Raw genomic sequence first — 7,552 nt, 5'->3', positions numbered from 1 at the left:
TTCCACGACTTCCACAAATAGCATTCCTTGATGAAACTTTGCAATCTATCAAAAGATTTGTCCATATTTGGTACTAGAAAATTTCAGAATTTTTTGAATGCATTTTCATTTTTTTGGATTTTACTATTTCTGCTCACATCATTTGAGCTCAAATTGAGAGGTGGATTTTCGAGCACTTTTGTCATGAATGTAATTGACATTCAGATATGGGTGATGTTTTCCCTGGCATTTTGATATATTATTTGAATTTTTATGAGTTAGGTTGAATTCGTTATGAATTTTTGAAAGTGAAGGTCAAAGAGTAAAAGGGCAAAAACACAAGAGGAGCAAAGGAGCCTCGACAGAAACGAGGGTTTTTTGAATTTAGGGGCAAATCAAATGGGTGTGACACAACTATGGGCTCAAATGTAATTGTCCCGTAATTAATTGGAACCAATACAACTTATATGTAGTTATAAGGTACTCCCTCCATTCCTAAATTCATGTATTCTTAGATATTCCACTACGGGCTACATGCGAAGCAAGATTAGTGAACATATACTCTAAAGTATGTCTATATGCATCCATATGTACTATGTAGTGCAACCTCTAAAAAGACGTTTATTTAGGAACAGAGGGAGTATATTATGAACAAAAATATGCTCTCCATTATTTTATAACCAATTTGGGGACAATCTGACCAAATAGAAAAAGGGATCGTGTGATAATAGACCACACCATGATGGAGGGCAGCAACTCACATGTTTTTTGTGCAAACCCGACATGAGAGGCGAGGGTATGCTACTTGTGATGCGAGTTGGGTTTTGCGTGAAGAGGAATTTGTGATGCAGCATAATATTGGTAAGTATTTTCCTCAGTAGAGAACCAAGTATTATCGAACCAATATGAGTAACATCCAACCCTATCTTCAGCGGCTACACACAAAAGAGGAAACACTTGCACCCAACGCGGGCAAGAGGGTTGTCAATCCCCTTGGACTCGTTATTTGCAAGCTTGTAAGCAGTGTGCTTGCTAGTAGATAATTTTAAATCGAAAAATAAAATAAAAAGTAAATAAGAAAAACAAGGTATTGTAGCATTTGTAAACTTATAAGTGAATAGACCCGGGGGCCATAGTTTTCCCTAGTGGAATCTCTCATGAAAGTAAGCATACTATGGGTAAACAAATTTCTGTTGGGCAATTGATAGAAAAGTGCATAGCTACGCGATATTCAAGACAATGGTCATGTGTATATGGGCATCACGTCCATAAGAAAATAGGCCAACTCCTGCATGTTCCTATTACTTTTACTCCACCCATCGACCGCTATCCAACATGCATCTAGAGTATTAAGTAAAAGAGAGTAATGCTTGGAGAACAATGACATGATGTAGACAAAGAGAATTCAATTAATATGAACTAGACCCATCGTTTTATCGTTGGTGGCAACAATACAAAGACATATCTTGTCCCCTTCTGTCACTTGGATATAGAAACCCGTCAGATTGAACTCACTACAATGCACCCCTCTCACTAAAGAAAGATCAATCTACTTGGGCAAACAAAATCAATAGATCAGAGAGATTTACGAAGCTATGACGATCATGTACAAAAGAATCATAATTTATTTTAGAGAAGACTCAAATATTTTTCATGAATAATCATAACATGAACTCACAATTCATCGGGTCCCAACAAACGCACCGGACAAAAGAATTACATCAGATAGATCAAAGCAAAGATGTGATGATCATTGTATTGAAGGTCGAGAGAGAGAGGGATGGCCATCTAGGTACTAACTATGGACCTGTAGGTCTATGGTAAACTACTCACACATCACCATGGCGGGAGCAAGGATGATGTAGAGGCCCTCCATGATTTATCCCCCCTTCAGTAAGGTAGCGAAATAGGGCTCTAGATGGGCACATGGCGGAACGGAAGCTTGTCGCGGCAGAAAAAGTGTTTTTGGTTGCTCTTTAGGGTTTTCGGAATATATTTAAATTTATAGGCCAGAGAGGGGCACCACAAGGAAACACAGGGGGCACGAGCCAACAGGGCACGACCTACCTCCTTGGGTGCGCCCTGGTGCCTCGTTCCTCCCTCGTGAGGCCTTTGATCTCCTCTCGAAACTTCCACGCCTTCTTTTGGTCTAGAAAAAATTAAATTAAAGTTTCAGAGAAATTGGACTTCGTCTCGTACTCTAAACGTGAAAAGCCAAAAACATGCAGAAAACAGTAACTAGCATTGGGCACTAGGTTAATAAGTTAGTGCTCAAAAATAATATTAATTGGTGAATAAACACCCAAAAAGTGTCCTATAATGATAATATAATAGCATGGAACAATCAAAAATTATAGATACGTTGGAGATGTATCAACATCCCCAAGCTTAATACCTTCTCATCCTTGAGTAGGTAAATGATGAGAACAAAAATTTTGATGTGACATGCTACCCAACATGTAATCTATTGTAGGTTTGATCATTGAGAAACGATGAATTAATAGACATCAATAGTGTAATGCTTATAAACATAAGCATCATAATCATCAAGTTTCAAAGCATATGATCCTTAAAGAATGTTCACCCCTATTCATTTTATCATATAAATATCACATGTCTCCATCCTCACCACATAAATACAAATGTCAAGCACCATGGTATCAAATGAGGCAATTGGATCATACTTTTTAACATGCTTCAGATTTTTATACTTGTGCAATATATGAGCATGAACCATGGATATAGCATAAATATGGAGTAGAATATGCTGGTAGGTTTCAAAGTGGTGAAAGTGGAGAAGAAAGTATCGAATCAACTAGGTGTATAAACAGGCTCTAGAGATGCCCATTAATACATATCATTCCGAGGAGTAGGGATTGCCTGGCAACGGATGCACAAGAGCTATAAGTGTATGAAAGATGAGCTGAAGCTAAGTGGGTGAGCATCTAACTTGCTTCCTCATGAAGAACTCGAGCATTTGAGGAAGCCCATCAATGGAATATACACACCAAGTTCTATAATGAAAAATTCCCACTAGCATATGGAAGTGACAAAACGAGAGACACTATATATGAAGAATATGGTGCCACTTTGAGGCACAAGTGAGCAATAACACGTAGTAGCACTATCCCTTCTCTTTTTTCTCTCTTTTTTCAATTTTTTTCTTTTTTATTTTTCCATTTTATATTTTTCTCTTTTTTTTCGTACAAAGTTTGTCCCAGTCTTGTGGGGGAATCATTGACTCCATCATCCTTTCCTCACTAAGACAGTGCCCTACATAATGATGATCATCACACTTTTATTTACTTACAACTAGATTTGAAAAACTCATAGTGTCTAGTCCCTCGGACGGGGGTACCGAGGCCTGTCGGCCTGCGACCCCCGGCGCGACGCGATAGGATAATCTTGGTTGGGCCCATTGGCAAGCCCGACAAGGAGGACCCTCGCGAGGGCCCTCGCCTCCTGAGGTGGGCACTCGAAGATCGTCGCCAAGGGCCTCGGGAGGGAGACCGCCGCGAGGTCTCCCCCTAAGACTTTCGTGGAGTGGGCCCACCGAGGGAGACTTGGTAGGGTCAAATGACCCAGCTCCTTCACGTGGGTGAGGCAGGCTGCGCAGGCGGCGTAGGAGTGCTGCGAGCGGGCGCGTACGAGGAGGGTTTCTTCTTCCGTGCTAATTAAGCTGGGCCAGCTGACGTGCTCCCGAAGGGACTCCCAAAGGTTTCTCATTTGGTGCAAGGAGACTAAAGCCGGGGGCTCGGCAGGACGGAGGTCATCCCCGAGCCCGCCAACACGTCATGAAGAGAAGCTTTTTCACGTGAAGATCACCTTTGTCAGGATGGACTATAGTCATGTCCCCTTTAGAAAATGGTCGTTGTGGCAACCCTTCCTGCCAATGTTTTCGGGGAAGAGGACCAAGGCCAATATATAGAAGAGGCCTGGCCTCCATAGAAGGGGGTCAATCCTCACTCCCCCACTAGGGCAAGAACCTACCTTTGTTCTTGTTTTCCACCTCAAGCAATCCTACCACAAGCAGGAGTAGGGTTTTACACAACAAGGTGGCCCGAACTTAGGTAAACTGTCGTGTATTCTAGCTTGTCTTCCTAGCTCGTGCCTCCAGAGTGTCCCCGTGAGGCCGTGAGGTTGAACAGGGTTGGAGAACGAGCGCACCCCAGTGTTCGAACCTTTTCTTGGGTCTGCGGAGCCACGATTCCATAATTTGGTGCGCTAGGTAGGGGTGCACAGCTGCTCTTCCACTCCAATTTCGCTCCGGCTTCACCGACTCCATGGCCAACACTAGCTACGCGCGCCCCATGGGCTCGGTTTTGGGCGATCGCTACTGGCCTATCGGTGTCATGATCATCATCAGCACCATCACCTAGACGCAATAGGGCCCGTCGTGCCCCCGGTGCGGTAGGGCGACCGCTCCGCCGCAGCACCCGTAGAAGACGCTGCGGCCTGCGTTCGCATGGGAGATCTAAACGCGCAGGACGCACTGCTCATGATGGGCGAGTTGCTCCACCATCGCCCGACCGACAGAGGGTATGACGAGAGGGTGAACCGCATCGTAGGGCACGTCACTGTCGCCAGGAGAGCCTTGGCGCCCTACGCGCCGCTTCATCCCCCGGAGCCAAAAGCGGGGGGCTCAGTGATGTCTACGCACGCTTCTATTCTCGTAGACTATGTTGGGCCTCCGAGCACAGAGTTTTGTAGGACAACAACAATTTCCCTCAAGTGGATGACCTAACGTTTATCGAACTCAGGGAAGTAGAGATTGAAGATGGTCTCTCTCAAGAAACCCTGCAATTAAGAAACAAGAAGTCTCTTGTGTCCTCAACACAACTAATACAATGGTAAATTGTATAGGTGCACTAGTTCAGCGAAGAGATGGTAAAATATGGGTGATAGGTGGGGCAAAGCAAGGTAATATAAATCTGTAATAAAAATTACAGAAAGGTAGCAAGTGACAAAAGTGAGCATAAACGATGTAAGAATGGTGAGAAACAAGGCCTAGGCTTCATACTTTCACTGGTGGCAACTCCCAACAACATTAACATAATCTAATCACATGATATTTCCACTAAAACATGCAATTGTGACGTACTCGGAGGTCATTCCTTTGTGGTCAAGAGAGGACAAGAATTATGTAGGGCTACAAAAGCACACCTCAGAGTTCGTAGTTCTCATCTATGGATTTCCCAATGTCACCGCGGCCATCCAAAGAGCGTACCACAATCACCACAACGTATCTCAAGGATAGTCAAAGACAAGCACCAAGATACTATTAATCTTCAATCAATTCACAAAAGAGGAAATCACTCATGAAAATATTCTTCTAATCCATGTCCAATAGACCGCTGTCACCATGGTCTCAGGGATTATACTAGATAAGATCAAGTGAGTACATCAATCCAATACATAGAAGAAGGGGAAACATCATGGGATCACCCTAGGTTAAAATAGCCTATGATCACAATCAATATCACATCATGGGAGAGAGAATTAAACACATAGCTACTGTAGAAGACCTCAACCCCGAGGAGTAACTACTCCCGCTTCATGGAGGGAGGAAGCAACATCGATGGAGATAAATCCGGGGGCACTTCCCCGTCTCGGCAGTGTGTCGGCACAGGAATTTTGGTCCCCCGAAACTTGTTGGCGATGGCGGCGGAGATCGGAATTGCTTCTGGAGAAAAGGGTTCTGGAATCAGGGTTTCCTCCACGGGGGTAAAAATAGGAGCCAAGGTAGGGCACCAGAGGGGGTGGGCCCCACCCAGGCGGCCTCCCCGCACGGCTAGGGGTCAGGTCGCGCCACCAGGGCGCCTCGTGACCCCACTCTGGCCCTCCTTCGGCCGTCTGGAGTCTTCTGGAATACTGATTTTTTATATATTTGTTGTGGAATTTTTTGGGCACTGTAAATATGGGTATAAACCTGCAATTCACATACATCAGTAGACAGAAACTGGCACTGGGTGCACCGAGTTAGTAGGTTAGTCCAAATATGTTGAAAAAGGTATGAAAGTGTACAAAACACATAGCAATATCACCCAAAACTTGCATGGAGCAAGTATAAATTATAGATACGTTTGGGACGTATCACTCAGGCGGCGGACCACCTTCACCGACCCTTGGAGACCCACCTTGGTCTTAGCTCGAGAGGCTCCAGCGAGATGTGTGTGACACCATGCTCCATCTCCTCTAGGTCCTCGTGGCCAGCCTTGGGCCGCCGCTGGGCCCTTGTGCGGGCGCGCCCGGAAGTGTCGGAGGGTGTTTTGCGCTCACCACAACATGCGCACCCATGTCACGGAGGACTGCTAGGGTAGGAGAATCTTATTGAGAAGTGTGTGTGGCCCAGCGTCGGGCCCATTCTCGCATCTACAGGCCATGGAGAGTCACGGCACGCGGCGGCGCCGCGTGCCTCGCGCCTTCGGCCAGCGCGTGCTTCCCTCTGGCATAGGGGGGTGCACGTGAGACCATCGTCTAGCCGGGCCCAGTGGCTTCCGCCTCGGGGCCGCCTGTCCTGCATGAAGGATCACATCGGCCCACAAGCATGGGGCGGGATGCCGGGGATACAGGCGATCCTTGTTCAAGTTCCTGCAAGCAGCAGAGCGTGGGAGTGCGAGCTGTTCACAAGGGGCCAAGCCCCGCGGGCCATCGATACCTTAGGAGTCATCCCTGCGAGGTGCTGCGGTCTCCGGGGCTAGTTGCCCTCCCCACCCATTGGGTTAGGCCTCGGTGGTGCGCGTAGTCAAGAGGTTCAATGCTTTCGAAGCAGCATGGCCGCCAGCTTACTTTTTGGGTTGCGCAACTTGGGCGACAACATGTACTTTGTCTCATCCCAAGCTGGCATTTTTCGGATATATAAAAGCTCGATTAACCTTCACTTGAGATGGTATGGTTTGTTTGGATTTTAAGCTCTAAAGCTCCACCGTCGCCGGGGAATGACGCGTCCCTGCGACCGCCCAAGGAAGGATCGATGGTGAGGGGTTAGACACGGTGTGTGCGCATGATTCGTCCTCACAGCGCTGAGAAATCTAAGTGACCGAGCTTTGGCTCGCAGGCTGGCCACCCATGTTAACCATCTTGTCATGGTCCTTAGTGTCGCGCCCTCTCGACAAGCGAGGAGAAGACACGACTCGCAGTTGGACAGGAGCCTTGCGGTTCCACACATCGACTCTCCCGATGACGTGCTCTCTCGGACATGCGGGGTGTGAATGACACGCATCTTTGGCCCTTGCGGGAATGCAATGACGCTCCTGGGGGTACATGGGGTATGAATGACACTCATGCTTGGGCCTCAGGAGCGCACCTGAAGACCGGGTTAGGAACTCCCGAGCCTTGTGCGTGGGGTATCCACCCAACTATCGCCGCCCGGGACCCTCTCACGTAATAACGAGTGTTGGGATGTACACGCCCATGGGCCACCTATGCGCAACCCCACGACGAGTCGTGTTGTGGCTGCGGTGGACGGCCCCCTCCCACGTCCCAGGGGTAGTCCTCACTCTAGAAGCTAGGGAAGAAGTTAGCCTCGGGTTTTCGATGAAACTTTCGGTCTTCTGGTTTTCGGAGTTCCCTT

This window comes from Hordeum vulgare, chromosome 1H (genome assembly GCF_904849725.1).
Source record: "Hordeum vulgare subsp. vulgare chromosome 1H, MorexV3_pseudomolecules_assembly, whole genome shotgun sequence".
Taxonomy (NCBI): Eukaryota; Viridiplantae; Streptophyta; class Magnoliopsida; order Poales; family Poaceae; genus Hordeum; species Hordeum vulgare.
The sequence above is the reverse complement of the archived record's forward strand: the minus strand, read 5'-3'. Positions refer to the sequence as shown.